Source organism: Mytilus californianus, unplaced genomic scaffold, assembly GCF_021869535.1.
Source record: "Mytilus californianus isolate M0D057914Y unplaced genomic scaffold, xbMytCali1.0.p SCAF_8, whole genome shotgun sequence".
NCBI lineage: Eukaryota > Metazoa > Mollusca > Bivalvia > Mytilida > Mytilidae > Mytilus > Mytilus californianus.
In genome coordinates, this window is record NW_026262734.1 from 100,688,147 (window position 1) to 100,705,562 (window position 17,416).

At 31.7% G+C, this 17,416-nt stretch overlaps 1 protein-coding gene across 1 annotated transcript in view; it reads right to left on the bottom strand.

Moving 5' to 3' along the window:
- Positions 1–17,416, bottom strand: part of LOC127710750 (glycosyltransferase 1 domain-containing protein 1-like) — an 801,321-nt gene that overhangs the window by 116,368 nt on the left and 667,537 nt on the right. The gene's annotated exons all lie outside the window — the stretch shown is intronic.

Below are 17,416 nucleotides of genomic sequence, written 5' to 3' on the forward strand. Positions count from 1 at the left end.
CACAAATGAATCAATTATCCATTGCGAATAGAGATTATGCGTTTAGATTTGATATAATATATCCTTTATACTCTCTTACACGGTTTTAAGTTTTCTGTTGATTGTTTTTCAGACTGTATTTGGCTGACGAAGGTTGTGTCTCAAGCTTTCCCTAAGAAAGTTTTTTTCAATGCTTTTTTGTTTGCTAAACTGTTCGTTTCGAATTAAATTGATGAACGTTACTCCACAAACATTTAATGTTTGTACTGAATTCTGTATCAAAATTTATCGATATTAAACTTTAACTCGGAACGGAAAAGTTGATAGATGATTTGGCTTTTCTTTGTATACTTCCTTTTCGATTTTGTATGCTGAAAAAGTTTCATGTATCTTCCTTTTTGAGAAACCATAGGTCTCGATTGTAATTCGTTCAGTATGTTCCAGGCATATGTGTCTAATACACCTAAATTGGTCGCTTTATTTCTATCAACCATTTTCACTCCCGTCATACGAGTAAATAAAATGGTGTATTTATTGTTTTTTAAATGTTTATTGGCAACTATTAGATGTATTTTCAAGACGGGAACAAATTAAAAAAACACAACACATAAGTAAGTTCTGCAAAAAAGGTGGACCAGAATGAACAGCGAGAAAATCGAACAGACATTGAAAAGGGCATGTTTGATTTATGCCACGATCAAAACGATTGATGCCGCATATGGAACATAATCTGTTTACCCTTTATCATGTTTATATATCATTATGCATAAAAAACAGTATACATTAAAAGTATCTCTTATTGTAGTATTGTTTGTAGCATGTAGTTATAAGTTGTTGAGTAATTTGCATAGTCTTGTGAACTGTAAATTTACCGATTGTGTCCTAGAGAGAGAGAGAGAGAGAGAGAGAGAGAGAGAGAGAGAGAGAGAGAGAGAGAGAGAGAGAGAGAGAGAGAGAGTATCTTCACTCACAGTTTAATCGATGGATTCAAGAGTTTTTCCATTAGATTCGTTGGTATACTGTTAATTGGATTATGTGACAAGTCACTGAAATATAAAAAAATATGTGTTCAGGCTTAAATAGCTTAAATATTGCGTAAAGCAAAGTTTTGTGAAAGGTCGTGTGACATAATCAGTCAAACAGACTTTATTAGCTCAACTCGTTAAGGAACGATCGTTGTCATTGGTCAATTCAAACCTGCGCCCTCAAATAAATTCTAAACCCACGCCCAAGCATACCGGGCATACTATAAACGTTCGAAAGTTGAATGTGCTGATTGGGTACAGGATTGTGTACTTGATTATTGCATGGCAAATCTAGCTTATATCCATGTGCATGTAAGATTTATATTATAATTTTGTGCAATAGTTCGAATAAGGTCCTCCGTCTTAAATTTTTAAATTTTATTTGGAAGGCTCTTGATTTTTTTTTCACGGCGAAATATTGGATCCAATTTTTTTCTCGCAAATACTCTTCTGGGTTACTTTCGTACTACTGTTTTATCTATTAAGTGAAACATTATGTGTTTGCATTAAGAAAAAATTATGAAATATGACTGAAATGACTCAGTGATGTTGGATAAAGGTAAATGAGACCGCAATTAACGTCAATAATAGCTAAAATACATAAAACAGATGATGCATTGCACGATTTTACAGTATATAGATTTGTGAAATAAATTGTTTGCACTTCATACTATATCGTTAACCTCCTCCTCTACCCTTAAACTAGGCCCAATTATACTAAACATTTTGTAAATATGAAGCTACATATAGAAATTATTAAGGAAAAAGGAATTTATAAATTTACATCATGGCTTAATTCATTAACTTTAAAAATCAGGGAAGCTTGGGGTTTAAGGAATTCGACTTGGGATAGTGTGATTTATTTCTGATTCAGTTTACTTGATTTTGAAAAAAAAATCCGAGAAAGATAAGTTAATACAAACATATTTTTATTCTATATAAATCCTATGAAGGTACATGTAACCATGCTTTTTTTTTATAGAAAAACGGACATGTAGTGAAAGGAAATGTACTTTACGTAACGCCGGCGATAAAGGTGACAGTGAATTTATTATTATTTGTTTTGCCTGTTCTCAGTTGGAAAAGGATGTTCGCTTCTGTTGTTTTGACTTTTTGTCAGATATTCGGAATCCTCTAGTTTTCTCCGTGTGGGGCCACTCAAATGTTTACCCGCTTACCCCTACTTTTCTTCATAATTTTATTGCATAAAGTTCATGCAGATGCCATTTTTGAAAATCTTATAAAATCCTTGTTATTTTTTCCATAGTTTTTGAAAGAAAAAAGGTGATAATGTTTTTTTCTGCTTTCTAAGTTCCGTTATTTATATACTATCAATTTATGACAATTTATTTATATCCTATCAATTTCTGACAATTTATTTATATCCTATCAATTTATGACAATCTATTTATATCCTATCAATTTCTGACAATCTATTTATATCCTATCAATTTATGACAATCTATTTATATCCTATCAATTTATGACAATCTATTTATATACTATCAATTTCTGACAATCTTTTAAAAATCGTGTTATTCATCTTTGTAAATATTTACATAGATCAAGTATTATGTCAATTAACTCGCTGATTGGTGATGAAAAAATAACCAGTTGAAAAAAGTGTGTTTATTCATGACATGTATTAATAAAAACGTTAGTCCCTCCTTCACATTGTACATTTAAACATATTGTCATCCTTAATTTCTTTTACGTCTCGTTTAATAGTTTATTATACAGGTTTAATTTTATACATCATTTTAAATTAGCACACTACATTTGTTTACCTTCAATTTTATTGAAATGTTATGTTTTTCTGTAAACTTGTACTTAGTTTTTTAGAGAATAAAATATCTATCTGTCTGTACCGCAAGTACCATGAGTACCCTACATCTGAATCCGGTAATGACTTATTTTTAAAAACTTCGTCTTGATTTCATTGTGACTTGTGCTTTTAACCACGGCATTTCAAGGAAATTTTATTTTACAAGGTGATTATTACTTAGGGACATCAGCGGTTTCCTCACGTTTGAAAGAAAATGGGGTAATTTCTTAAATATTTCAATTTTATTCATAATCAATTATGGATCTATTAAAATCACGCTCACAAATATTTTGCAAATCTCTATTCTTCCAATAGGTTCATCCTAACATGAAATTAAAAGACAAAATTGCATCCAACTAAAATCAAAACGATATATTCAAATTGTTCCTAATAAACAACGACATTTCTCATAAGTATTTATTTCTATTTTCCACACATGCAGAAAAAAAATCCCTGTCAGTGTTACATTTTAACCCTTTTTACACATATATTCAATTCAGTTATTTCCGTAGTAACCATGCAATCATTAAATTTATATTGTCCGTCAATTGTGTTCATTCACTTGCACAATACGATTATTGATGTTTTGTTTGTATCTTTTGGTGAATGAATAGGACATTACAATGTGTTTCGTTTGTGATACGTAATAATGTTATTCCTGAATGACCATACGCCAAATTTGTATAGATTGAAAACAAAAGAGAAATGTGCAACCCATCATGAATTATTTTTATAATGAGATCCTTATTATGTTACTACGACATTTTAAATTTTACTGACATGTCAAGACAAACCTAGGATATGATTGTATCCCGTCAGTGTGAAAGGAAATTAATAGTGGTACATGTGTATATATATTTATCCGTATAATAGTGGTACATGTATGTATCCTTATATTTTTCATGATTTTTTTTTACATTAAGAACATTGCTATCGAAAAAATTGGCACATTTCGACCCCTCTTTGAAATCAGGTGACAACACAGCATTACACAACAATTCATTCAATTCATTTTACTTTCGTAGCTACATAGTACCATCACAATACGATTGTTGTTGTATTTGTATCTTTCGGCAAATGAAATGGGACGTTACAAGTTGTTTGTTTGTGATACGCCAGAATGTAATAAATGATTTACCAAACGCTAAACTTGGCTGCTTTTCAGTATACTTTTATCAAGTTTATAAAAATGTTATTGATGAATCAGGTGTTCCAAAAAAAGGTGAGTAGTCCGTGCCTAACAAATGGCTTCTTTATGCCTACGTGAATATCATTAAATTATGTTCCAATCGAAAAAAAAAAATAGACCAATTAGGAGTTTGGTTTCCTATTATCCTGGTTCTTTCTTTAATTATGTTACCTGGTTTCCCAAGGTTTATTAGATTTACATGATATTCATTTACTGCGGTAAATCATGTTACATTTCATTTTTACTGTAAATGAAAAATAGTCAGTGTTATCCAAAGAAACTTATCATAAAGTAAACTTACATTTCCTCAAGAATCGTATTTGTGTCGAAAAAACCCTCTGGAATAAACGTGATCCGGTTGTTATCCAGGAATCTAGAAATATCAACAGTGATATATGAATATTCAACTTAGTTCCGCGCTTCAGAGAATGACAAAATCAACATTTTATTCAGTCTAATCATTCAATTATTTCTATGTGAGTTTGCGTTAAGAAAATTTAGAATACGGGAACTGGAAACATTGTTATTACATTACCAAATAAATGGTATAAGAATTCTTTGTAGTCCCTCCTGCAACTCGGTAATTATGATGAACATTTTCAACAAAAACCTCGGTGAAGACGCAACGATACATGGTCATCGTCATTATACATACCCTTTTCATTATAATGTTTCAATATTAATCAAAACTGAAGAACTAGATCCTTGTGAAAAAAAACCCTGGTTCATACAAAATTTCACTGAGACGGGCATCATCAAGATGTTGAATTATTTTATTGACAACGTTTTTGTTAAATTTGTAGGACGTGTATTTTCAGCAGAAAATTCAAATGCCTATGGGAAACACCTCTGTCTCTCTGCTTGTTGACTTGTTCCTTTATCCTTCACAGGTGCATTGGAAGAAAAAAGATTAAAAAAAGCTGGCATTAATCTTTATCTCCATATTAAGCTAAACAGGTGATGTCCTTTCACTAAGGAATTTACAATTCTGTGATTATGCTGACGGCAACTGTCAAATAAACTCAACATACAGTATAACACTATGACAGCGCAATGCTTCATATCCTGATTAACGTACACTTGGAAATTAATAATGAGGGTCTGTTGAAAACTTTACGAAAAAGAGATTATATTTACTCTTTGCAAACTTTTCCTTTCTGTGTAGCACCATTCCAAGAGCGCCTACATGTGGATTATATATATTCTAATTGATACTTTACTCTAAGATTAGTGTTCCCTATCTAGATAGAATGTTACTGCTTATAATTGTTCCAAATGGTAAAGTTGCAGTCATTCATTTGACAGTTTTACGGACGCAATTATGATTTAGGTGACAGTTTAAAATATCTTTATAACAGATGTTCTCGGATTTGTTCCAATTGTCGTAAACACAGGCTTGTCTTATTTTCCTCGATTCTGACGTTAACGAATGTGACGTATCACCGTATTACTACTTGCCATGTATAAAACGACGGGTGCCACTATCTGAACAGGAAATGTTCACCCTATCAGAGCTGTATTTGGCAAAACCTTTCGAACTTTCGGGTCTTCAATGCTATTCAACTTCGTAATTTATTTTGCCTTTTAAAGGTTTTGATTCAAGAATCACTGATGAGTCTTTTGTAGACGAAATGCGCGTCTGGCGTACAAATTTTTAATCCTGGTATCTATGATGAGTTAATTCAATTTATTAATCGGTTTTGGTGGGGTTCTCAAAGCTCAATCTTTAGTTTTCTATATAGTGATTTGTTATTGTTGTTTGTTAAGTTCTTTTGGTCTTTGGGCATGATGAACGTGTTCTCCGTTTTTCTTAGACGAATGATGTTTTGTTGCCCCTGTCTGTTTACGATTAAAGTAATTAAGATATATTTTCAATATCTCATCCTGTTATCCACATTTTACACCAACAACATTTATGTAAGGTGCTAAGTTGGCTAATCAGCGTGAACATTGGTCACAGCTAGGTGTCTCATAGTAAAAAATATGAGTTTACATTAATTCGCAGGAATTATCGATATCAGATGTACATAGATTTATTACAAGCCACAATATTATGATCGGATGTACCCTGATCAATACTTTTTGAATGTTTTCTACTTTCCTCGTTCTATCTTTCCATTCATCCTATCTAACGATCGGCAGAGTTTTTTTTATTGATTGAAATTGAAACAATGCTCTATAGAAATAGAAATTAATCTAGAAATAATTCATTTTACACAAAAACATGTACAGCATCAAATGCAATATATTTAAGTCGGAAAAGGACAAAAACAGAAAGCAGAAAGCAGAACATACACAGACAATACAATCGGACGATTGAAAAACATTTTATCAAAAGAAAGAGACAAAAAATACTGATCCACAAGAACCCAAAATAACAGTAGAAGGTAACTCATATCCTCTAGAAGGGTAAGCATTTTCTTCTGAACTGTCATTTTGGAATACTGCGGTGTATACTGTCGGTTTGTCCATAACATACTCTCAGATATATAAAATGTCTTAGTTTTTGTTAAAAAGTATAAGTTTCACAATTATACCATTCTTTTGTTAAATCTGGACTTCGAGAGAGAAAAAAAAAAGATATCCCGCGGCCGACTGAATTTTTAGAAAAAGGAACAACAGGCATACTCTGCCCGCTTTGCCCCAGCCGATATAAATGAATGCTTAGGGTCGAAATCGAACCCAAGTACGCCAACTCCGTTGTCCTATAGATAGAAATGAACAAAAGTTCGCTTCACAAGTACACAAAAAATAGAGAAAAATTATATATTAAATGGAGAAAAAATTTAATTAGGCCAAATAAACTTAAAATGTGTTAAAGGTAATATGAATATATATTCTGAAAATTCCAGTTTACAGCTATAGGTTAAACATATTTGAAATACACTCTGATAACCCGACTGTAATTAGCTTGCTTAGGAAGTAATAAGTTGGACCGTTAAAACTAGAGTAGGGCTTGTTCCCCTAAACGAAGCTTAAATGTCATAGGCCTAGCTACGCAGCATGTTACTAATCATGATTATTAAAAAAACCAAGGGCTTTTGATACATATTCAAACGTGGTATGATTCATTCAAACCCTAAGAATTATTCCGGTGAAATTAAATTCTGTAGATTTATAACTCAATAATTAAAGAATGAAACATTTTGAACTTCATAATTTTGATTATTTAAAATTAAATTCGTATTTCGTATTTCGTCTTTCTTCCATGAAATGCATGCTTACTCCTGAGTTTCTATTACAGCGTTATAGTGTTACAAATACAGAGATAAGTTATTTCAGCTAACGTCTGTTTCTTCATCTAAAAGCATATCCAGAACGTCGAATTCTTTCAACATTGTTTTTGTCTGTTACGTTATCCGACGTCATTATAAATGCGTCCATCGCTGTCGATGAATATTGTCTAACTGACATAACCGCCGTTCAAGAAGTCCGTGCCTTTTTTTAAAAGTAGGCGCGGTTTATTTGTTGTTTGTAAGGCTCGATAAGGGTAAAGTTTAACAGACTCTTACCAAAATTATTCTTAAGTTAAAAAATAATAATAATCAATAAAAAATGCCAAACAGGAAAGGCTGCGATAGGTTTAAATAGATATCAATATATTTTGGATAATTCTTCGGTGTTTTGTAAATTATATCATAGGTTTTGTTGAAGCCCCTCGGCAACTGAACTTGACTTCGTCTCCTGATGATCCAAAAAAAAAAAATGAAATATCGGTAACTGCTACTTTGAAAACAAAAGAGGGACGAAAGATACCAGAGGGACAGTCAAACTCATAGATCGAAAACAAACTGACAACGCTATGGCCAAAAATAAAAAGACACAGACAAATAATAGTACAGATGACACAACATAGAAAACTAAAGACTAAGCAATACGAACCCCACCAAAAAATTTGCTATTGAGTTGAAATACAGACACATCGTTGATTTTAGTCGTTCTTTCTCATAACCATGTTGGAGCAGTTTTTGGTTAGGAGCAAACACTGTTTATGAAATCCGTACAGCTTGAACACGCATCAGTTAAGATAGGTACCAAAATATTGTCCATTTGTACTTTTTATACAAAAAGAAAGCTGGAAGTTACCAAAGGGATATTTAAAAAATTAAGTCAAAGTCAATCTACATATTGGTGGAGAAGAGAACGGGATTGTGGTTACGACAATTGGAACATACCAATAGATATAAGAAGATATGAGTGCCAATGAGACAACTCTCCATCCATGTCACAATTTATAAAAGTAAACCATTATAGGTCAAAGTACGGTCTTCAACACGGAGCCTTGGCTCACACCGCACAGCAAGCTATAAAGGGCCCCAAAAATTACTAGTGTAAAATCATTCAAACGGGATAATCAACGGTCTAATCTATATAAAAAACGAGAAACGAGAAACACTTATGAACCACATCAACAAACGACAACTACTGAACCTCAGATTCCTGACTTAGGACAGCGGGTTTAAACGTTTTAATGGTACCAAACCTTCACCCTTATCTGAAACAATAGTGTAACATCACAACATAGAAAGACACACTATAAAATATCAATTGAAATGGCCTAACTCAATCAAAAGACATATTAACACAAGTGAACATACACTGAACGAATAAATTAGATCTATGAAACAATGCAAATACAAAATCAATAAAATAAGGGATGAATAATTAAAGTAACAGTATTATACCGCTGTGAAATGTTAAACAATTTCAGAAAAACAAAAATCCGCCATTTACAATAATATTATACACAGGTAAATGAAAATAATTTTGTTGATAGGTATACAGTTTAAATGGAGAAAGGAAATATATTTACAAAATAGATAATTTTGATGTTCATAGTTCGAAGAAGTGAAAATCTATCGTAATACCAAACACTTATCAAAGCTGGTATATAGACCAGATATAACCCTTAATAAGAAAACATTAAATAACAAAAAAGCATTACAGATAGCAATGCTTATATATGACACAGATATTCCATAACGGTCAAACGAGTCATGATGGCGTCCATTAGGATTTCGAAGGAAGGACTCCAATCTCACCACTTGTAACCCTTGGTAAACATCATACTCTATCAAATATCATGATAGGAAATGCTGCTCTGGAACATCGTTTTAACTGGGAAATATAATATACTATATCGTTGAACAAATTCAAGCAATGAACATTGGCAATACTGCCTCTTTAATGTTCCTATCATCACAGGATGGTTCATCATTAACAATTATATCATATTTAGACAAATGTTCATAAATGGATGAAGAAACCCAATCAAGGTAACAACAAAAAATGAGGGAATCTTACGACTGGGTGTTTACACAGATTTAGCGTCTCCTGCTATGTTTCAATAGATCTTGAAATTATTTCTTTTCATGCATTTCACACATCCTCATTTACAGTTTTACATTGTTATATATGTAACTTACAATTTCCTCAATCTACTATTTCTAGATCTGTTATCTGTTCTATACGATTGTCAGACAATTCTCTACAAAAGGAAAATATTATTTTCAATTTAAAATAGGAAACGCTGCACAGAGAGAACTTGAAAACGTAGTACGATTGATTAACATGTTTAACACCTGTTGAAATATTCATATGTTGGTAGTAAAGTGGTGACAAATGACTATGTCAAAATGAATCTCTGCTTTGCGGAAAATAGCTATCAGTGTCCCAAAGGAGAAATGATTAACAATGTTATATTTACAAAAACACAATTTCAGAATTTTGGTAGCAGTCTTAGCAATCATGTAGCACAAATCTCACATGATATCCTTAATGCTAAGCTACAACATTAGCAAAATGAATAGATGCCTGGACTCCGCAGAGTGTCAGCATAATAAAGGACGATGAAGGTTTCATTTTGCGTTACTAAAACGTCAAAAACCACGCGAATAGGTTAGATAATCTTAATCATTACACGTTTTGGCCTTAATTACCTTTTTAGATTTAGATTAAGTGATCAAAAGAGATGTATGCTTCAACTTTGAGCTGGTTGCAGTTATGTAAAGTGACGTCGAAATAAACGTTACGTAGTCAATTGTGCGATGTCTGTGAAAGATTTGGTCTACCAGTTTAATGATCAGTGTCATGACGAGCAGAGGCATGAACAAACTTCACTGATGAAAGATGCAACAATGCTCTTTTGTTGTATTCTTTATGACTTTTATAATAGGGGAAAGGAATGTTGAGTTACAGTATTATTCGGTTTAATTGTCTCCTAGAAAACTTAAAAGTGCAAAAGTAAGCATTGCTTACTGACCCACTGATTCGTATAAAAATCTACACACTGTGCGTTCTTTTAAATATAGTGTATTTTATGAAAAAAATTAAATGTTTGATAAATTTTGATCTAAGAAGATATGAATACGTTTTTTGTTTTTGTTTTTGTACAGTTAAACATGTTCATAAAGGTAAAACTCGGGATTAGAGAAAGCCTTATAAGTGAGGTGACCTTTGAATTGATTTTTAAAATTCATAGTTATTCAATGATCTTCAACTACGTTTTAGATATGTCCTTTTAACTTGATTCAAGTGCCTCTGACGAGTCTTACGTAGACGACAGCATGTTTTGCCTAGTGCTATCAGCTTATGCAAATAATTACACATGTGATAATGAACAAATATATCATGTTGAAGAGAGATATTTGCAAAATATTACAGTCGACAGAAGGTGAAATTTCCTGAGCCGTCACTAGTAAACGAATTTTAGTCTGAAACGGTCATTTTGATCTGTATGACTATTTCATTAGTGTGTCCGATAAAGGAATTTCTTTTCAAACTTGAAAATTTTCAAAAAGGCCTTCTGAACAAGATATCTATGCATGATTAAATCGATGGTGTCTTCCTGCTATTCCTATATTTTATAAATACATATTCCTTCTATTCCTACAAACAAAGAACAATAGATGTTGGTATAAGGTGTTTTGTTGTTTTAGCAATTTAAATTTGATTAAAATGGTGTTATCCTGGTTTGCCCACATTTAATTGCAGGTTTATAAAAAAATAGGGTGTTTTGTTGTTTTAACAATCATAGTTTATTTCTGAATTATAGTCATATTTTAATCTTTATTTTACCTGTAAAATTTTATAAAAGATACTTAATTTTACTATTAAATCAAGGAAAAGTTGCAAAGATAGTTTATAAATTTACCAGAAAATTGTATTGAATTTGACAAATATTAAAACAAAAATACAAAAAAATGTTTATTAGTTTGACAAATTATTGACAGTTTTTTTTTAAATTGTTGGTACATTCCGAAACAAAATATGTAAAAAGTAAATAAATGAAACTTGAGAATAAATAAGTGTCATTTAAAATTCTTTTTATTTATTCACTGTATTTATTTTTTTTAATTTTAATAAATACTTTGTTCTGAAATTTACATCCAAGCTGTTAATAATTTCACACACGGAAGTAACAACATGCTGCATAAATAAAGAAGCTTGCCCATAGCATGAGTGCCATAACTGAACTTGCTAAATCAGCAATAGAAAATGACAAAAAAAGGAAATGTGGACACTGTAAATTAGCTGGACATTGTAAATCAAAAAATAGGAAAAGTGCATGCCCAGCATTGCCTTAACAATAAATTATGAGGATTGTTAAATATATAATTATTTCAAATCCTTTACTTCATTATTTTTTAAAGAGATATGTTGACAGAGTATCATTTCTTTTTGTTAATTGCTTAACCTAGATATATATATATAAATAAGTCTAAATTGAAAACAGTGTTCAAACCTATGATTGCGTTGGATAAAAACCTCAATTTTTATACGTGTGCATGCAAAACAAATTTCTTGGTAGAGGGGTCTAAATACAGCACAAACAACATTTTCCAAAAGACCAAAAAGGTTAAAAAGTATATTTTAACAAAACGCATCTGACTAACAGGTCGAACAACGGATGTTCTCAAACCCTGCTGACTGCCATTGGCGATTGCCAAATAAACGGATCGCAAGATGTAACAAAAACGATCTTTATTATTAATTCAATACCAAACAGAAAACAATAAACTTGCGGTTTTATTTCAATTAGACAGATGTAATAACAAACACAGCTGGTGTATTGTGTGTTTTTAAAAAAATTTAACCAAATACCAGAAACAAGGGCAAAATTGTTATTTTTCACTATAATTGAGATAAAACATTTGTAACAAAAGGCTATTTCTTATAAAACTACAGCCCGTATCACTCTGAAAATTTGCAGTAATGTTTCTCTTACAAATAGGTACTCTTTTTGCACCATGGACCTCATTTGGACCCAAAATTTCATGTTTGGTCACATATAGTGCCCCTTATTACTTGATTTTCACCATAGTGCTTAATTTATTTCCTTATGCAATGCATGTATAAATTTGATTCATAAATAATATAAATTATGTCTGCAATAAAAGACAATTTTATCATATATTGGTGTATTTATATCATTATTGTCTTGTTATTAGTTGTATGTCAAATGAATTGCTTGAATTGATATTAAATTATTGAGAAACAAATGTTCGATTTATTTATAATTTATCTATAGAAATATAAACTACAAAATGAAAAATACCTGAATATATAGAAAACACAGATAAACTATAAACCTATTAAGTTGGAACAGACTATACAATTGTATGCTCATTAAACTTTTTGTCTTTTTTTGTTTTCTTTACTAATAGATAATTGGTATAATTAAATGTGGGCAAACCAGGAGCAAACCGATTAAAATACAGATAAGTACAGGGAATCTGGAAAGGATTATTACGATGATAAAAATAAATAGAAAAAAATAGATGCATTGCAGAGAATATAGAACAGAAAATGAATGTATTTCTGTTAAAAAAAATATTTTTAAGATAATAAACCCCAAATACGACTTTTATTTTAAAGTTTAATAGATATATTTAAGGGGATATTATATTGTCCGGTGAACTTTATTAATTTTGACTATGTTCTAATTAAATGGCGTAGATGCTAGAATAAATGCTACAAAAGCAAAAGTTTATTCAAACATCCGACATTCCTTTATTTCATTGCTATCAAGTAGTAAACTCATCATAGATACCAGGATTAAACATTGTTACACCAAACTTCGTGCCACGTCCACAAAAGACTCATCAGTGACGTCGAATAAAAAAGTTTATAAGACCAAATTAAATACGAAGTTGAAAAGCATTGAGGACAAAAAATTCCGAAATGTTTTGCCAAATACAGCTAAGGTAATCTATTCATGGGAAAGAAAAACCTTAGTATTTCGAAAAATTCAGTTTTGTAAACAGTTAATTTATAATTGTGACCATATGAACGATAATTCATGTCAACACAAAAGTCGGTAAAACAGTCGCAATTGATAAAGCACACAAATGATCAACTCTATGAATGTTTAAACAAACAAACACGGTTTGACATATACCACGACATACAGATAAAAGAGAAATATTTTCGCGCAAAGACTCAAGCGTGGTGAAATATGAACAATATACACTTACTATCATGAAATCTATGAAACGTACTTAAGATGTAATAATGACAAATATAGAATAAAGAATGGAAGCGGGGAATGTGTCAAAGAGACAAAAACCCGACCGAAGAGCAGAAAATAGCTTAAGGCCACAAATGGGTCTTCAACGCAACAAGAACATATTGCACCCGGAGGCAGGTTTCTGCTGGCCCTAACATACAATATATACTAGTTCTGAGAAATGGACGCCACACTAAAGACCATAAAATACACACACAAAAGATTAACAATGGCTAAAAGAATGCGGGTCTTAACCTAAACACTATATCCCATTAATGCGCGGTTTAAGTGTGTCTATTAACATTATTCTTATAATACAAGGCCAAAGTTCCTTTGCAATCTACATGCATGTTTATTACCAATACAATTTCTTTTAAAAAACAAAAAAAAAACAACGATTTCTTTTATTATATATTTGGCATTCTTTGCAATTGATTTTGGCATTCAACCATTGTGATTCGAGTTTCATTATGTAGACAAAACGTGTGTTTTAGTGTTTTAGTGTAGAGGTCTGCAATCTTTGAATAGCTCTTCATACACCTTTAAAGTTAATTGATATGCTTAAATCAATGTATTTTCGTGAAGTTCGCTTAGCCCTTTCTAACCAGTTTAGTGGCGATGTTTTTGACATTTTTTTATATCTTGGTTGATAAATTTATATAATAAAATATAAATGGTTGATTTATACAAATTACTCGCTCAAGTTAATTGTTTTTCGGTATATTTCGGACACAAATTCAAATCTAATTGCCCTGAGTTGAAAAATTTCCATATTAAATACCCTTATTCAGTATTCAAAGAACTAACAAAATATAAATAATAAAAATAAATAAGGAAACAAAGAAAAAAGGGACCATCGACAACCATACTACATGTATTTTATACTATATATTTGGAGGCTATAAAAATATTACGGCGAAGGACAGAGAACACATTATCCAACGGAAAAGACGAGAAGACGGAACGACGAAATTGTACGAAACATTAGGGAGAGAAACGGAAGACTAAGCATTACAACCCACTAAATAAAACTAACGTATGTCCTCTGTTAAATAGGTCATCAGCCATCCATTCCTGATCCATTAATGATCATTTTATGTTATTACATGACTTTAAATTTTCAGTTTTCTCATTGGCTAAAACCATAGGAAATGCTCTTTCATAAAACATTATATTCACCGCGGCAAAAATCACGAGAGGTTAATATATGATTTGGAACAGCGTCAGTGTACTTAAACATAGATATTCCAACATAGGTTTATGACGTCATGTAAATTCCCGTTTTTTTTTCTTTTTCTTCTTCTCTTAGGTGTATTTTTTCTTTTCTTCTTGTTTTCGGTGTATTTTTTTTAGTAAACTTTATTGAATATTTCAACTGCAAATTTAAAGCAGATGATATATTTAGTATAAAAACAGGGAGAAGTCTTAAAAGTATCTTGAGCAAATATTAGAAAATTGGAGAAGGATAAAAAGTCATATATTAAAACAGTTGTTGACTTTTGATTTCAGTTGATACGGCCGTTGGCGTGGATGAATATCATATCTCTGTGGTTGATAAACATTGTATCAACCTCATCAAAAGTCAATAATTGTATATTATGAATGATATTATCTGATAGCAACTGATTTATTGACAACACCAATTGCTGTTTAAGTAGATGATTTAAATATCATTTTATACACTTGGTGCGCCCGAAGGTCTTTTCTTGATTTATCGTCATCAGAAACACTCTTTTTATGAGTGGATTTTTTAAAATCCTAACATATTACCAGAGAGGAACATAGAAGCTTGAAATGGCCATAAGCAGACACGGTTTACATATAGAATAGCAATAAGGCGTTATTACTTTGCTTTTGGTTTTGTCAACAATCAACTACATGTATGCACTTTCAGTTTTGAATTATTATAACCTGTGCTTTATTTTCTACTTACTAAGGTTTTTCATTCCGGAGCACCTGATATCACCCCCCAGGTTTTTGTGGGGTTCGTGTATTGTGTACTGTTGTTTGTTCGTCTTTTTCTTTTTTTAGCCATTGCGTTATCAGTTTATTTTCGACTTATGAGTTTAAAGTCCCTTTCGCCTCTCTTTTAACTTTAACTGAAGATTTATCCAGAAAAGCGCTTCAAACTTTTTTACGTGCTGTTTTCATTTAATTGTAAAAGGGTATGTCATTTGGAACCACCTCTTTGAATTTACAGATTTAAAGCTCTACAACTGTGTATTTAATTTTGCCTTCCAACTGATTTATATTGAGCGCCACTGATGAGTCTTATGTGCGTCATGCATACACAATTATAAGCCTGGTACTCTTTGATGAGGTCTTGAATTACTGTTGATTCATTATTATTCCTGTAATACCAATTTTCGAGGGTTTAATGTGTAAAGGTGAAAAACGAATTTAAAAGTTCAACGAACTACATATCTTCAAAAGGCTTATATACAGACTTTGGCAAAATCACGAAATCAAATATCCACGAAACTACAACTTTTTCTCATTTAGCGGAAATTGGTACCCATGAAAATAAATGAACAATTTGTCAGAACCGGAGTACTGACTACTGAACTGATTACAATATCTGGGACTGATAGTCATCATCACAGTTGTGTCGACTCATTGCTAGTGAATGACAATAATGGCTATGAAATATATAATACACGTTTAACTCACATCTTGCGTAAGTTTCCATTGTTTGAGAATAAGTCTTCAGGTAAGTGCTCTATTTGATTATCAGCAAATGATCTGAAAAGATAAACTATTGAAAATATAAAAATAAGGAGATGGGGTATGATTGCCAATGAGACAAGTCTCAGACAACTATCCACCAGAATATCGTATCATTTAATACCCAGCGGGACTTAAATGTATTTCGAATGACATGCAGAAGGCTTATTGAATGCTGGAATCATATGAGAAATGAAGTTGGACAAAAACCGCTAATATTGAACTTTAGTCTTTTGCATAAAGCTTCTGTTTGTGTTCTTTAATTTCATAACTTAGATTAACATGCAAATAATTGAAACACCTAATTTAGATATACAAATGATATATTGTAATTCAAGAGGAAGAAAGTATACTTAATTAAAATGTCAGTTGTTCGGGAACAGTTGAGAGGTCTTTCCTTTTCGTAATGAAAAATATATGTTAAAATAGATGTGAAATGCATTAAAAATCATTAAACACACATAAAACCCTTAAAATATGGTCAAAAACATAAAATTCGAGATCTAGGTCATGACCTTGACCTTTGACCTAATGGCTTTTGTCAAGGTCATTGGTTCCCGGTGTCCTTACTAAAGACACTATGGGCCTAGGAACTTTAGTTTAGGAGTTAAAGCTAATTATGCTCCTAATGGATAGGTCAAATCTCTTCGGATAAACTGTACCTAAGTTACGTCTTGATGATCCGAACATTTTTCACTACTGGAGATTCCTATACGTATTAGGGTTTCTGAGATATCCCAAAACAAGTAGTAAGGACTAAGGTCAAAGTCAACGTGAAAAAGCTCTAAAACACACTTAAAGCCCTTTTAATAAGGTCAAAAACACATAATTTGCTATCTGGGACATGACCTTGACCTTTGACCTTGTGACCTTCGTCAATGTCATTGGTCCCTAATATCATTGCGAAAGTCTCGATGGATCTTGGAACTTTGGTTTAGGAGTTAAAGCTAATTTTGTCCTTTCAGAAACCTTTAACGGGGGTATCTATATGCCCTTATGTCAAGGTCAAATCTCTTGTTTCTGAGATTATCCCATATCAAGGTGTAAGGTCAAAGGTCAAGGTCAATGAAAATATTTGGCATGAATTAATGATTATTGGTAAAGATCCTAGGAGGCTACCACTTACGGTTTCTGAATTGAAGTGGTTAACCGACAACGGTTAATTT